This window comes from Prosopis cineraria, unplaced genomic scaffold, assembly GCF_029017545.1.
Source record: "Prosopis cineraria cultivar Desert tree isolate PC_DT_omini unplaced genomic scaffold, ASM2901754v1 PC9, whole genome shotgun sequence".
Classification (NCBI taxonomy): domain Eukaryota; kingdom Viridiplantae; phylum Streptophyta; class Magnoliopsida; order Fabales; family Fabaceae; genus Prosopis; species Prosopis cineraria.
This window is the reverse complement of record NW_026555340.1, coordinates 850,964-852,846: the sequence shown is the minus strand read 5'-3', so window position 1 is coordinate 852,846 and position 1,883 is coordinate 850,964.

The following is a 1,883-nucleotide window of genomic DNA, read 5'->3' as shown; positions in this document are numbered from 1 at the left end:
AATGGAAGAGCAGAAGGTGAAACATAAATATGTGAAAAGACATATTGTGGACCCTAATTTCATGGTAGGAAATGATCCCAATGTTTTTCTTTGGCGAATGATCATGTGGGGTGTCAACAAATTAATTTGATCATAGAATGTGTGTTCTATCCCAATCCTAGTTTTTCTCATTGTTTGTTTTCCATAATTCTCGTAGGTGGAGTCTAATTTGGAGAAACTATTACCTAGACACATGGGATATAATATCACAGAATGTGAATTCATTTTTACACCTTTAAATGTAAATAATCATTGATCATGTTATGTGTTGGAACTAAAGAGAGGTAAAATATTTATGTTGGACTCATTGAATACGTTGAATTGCCCTTATGTGAGTGGTGAACTTAGACAAGGAAAGAAGTCAAAAGATGAATGTCAAGGAGGAAGACCAAATCAAGAACCCACAATTATTCAAGTCATGGTATGGCTTTGAACTATTTACATTGCATAAGAGATAATAATGGTTATAATTCTAACATTGGTTATTTGATTTTGGTATAGGGATAAATTTATTTTGTTGTTGAAGAAATTGAAAGGGGAGGCATACAATCAATTGATGGATTTGGAAGTCAAAGTTGTAAAGATGGTCAACCAGCCTGATATGTAAGTTGGGATATGCTAATTGGTTAATTAACCTGGTAAAACATTTTATATAATAATGTTGGCAAAATCTGTACAGATTTTCTTGTGGATTATATGTTGTCTATTGTTTAAGACACTGGGAGAATGAAGCTAAAGAGGAATAGGTCGAATTAACAGTGCCTGCTTTGACCACTATAAGCTATTTGAAAACTTTTAAAGCCTTAGTGGCGTGGTGAACGATGAATACAAATTAATTATCCTTTACAGTGGTTACTTCTTTTGATGCTTTTTCTTTTTAAACAGGAACAATTGTTTGACATGCGTTTGGACATTATTAATTGGCTTAGTACACACCTACATGGTCTCTGAGAGGCTTATGGCTTCTATTGTGGATGCCATAAAGGTTGGCAACCATAGATGTATAACAAGCAAAGAAGATGATCTGTAGATACTGTGTACTCAACCTTTTTTTAAACAATGATAATGTGTAGCGATTGGGAACTATATAGTCATGATGCATACAGAATGTGTAGTTGCTGGCAACAATATGATCATTAATTAACTTTATATTTTTGGAAATGGTGTACTATTGTGTTCATGTTACAATTGTATGACTCTATTACAATCATTATATGCTTTTAATATGTTACAAAATAGGCTCATGTGAAGATTGAAGTTTGTTTTTAAATTTTTCCATTTTTAAATTAGTCATGAGGTTGTACTTTTTTTAAAATTTTTGAATTGTATTTTGATTCCTTAGTAACTTGATGTTCTTAATTGATAGTAATTATTGCTGTTTATTATGGATTGACACATAAGTTAACGTCTCTTTCATGGCTGTGCACAGTTGCATTTGTGAGGTGTGCCCCTATTTTTTTTGTTCCCATTACCATTATTGTTGGTTTGCATCAAATTAATGACATTAATTTTCTCATGTTATTTTCTCTCAGTGAAGAAGATGTCTCTACCTTCTATCAGTTAATACAATTTAAATATTTATTCTCAATTTTTTCATGGGCATCATTAGTGGTAGTTTGATGGACAAAATATTAACACCATAGTGTGGGCGTATTAATTCTTTATGCAGTTAAAATCTACCACCTCATATTACCTCTCAATCTAAAAGATTTATGGATGTATTGAGTATCGGAATAATCATTCATAGTGCTCCCCTTGTTGCAGATTATAAGATACCTTAAAAGAAAAATCAATGTCACTGAATATATGATGATGTGATCAAATAAATTTCATACTTTCTCCCA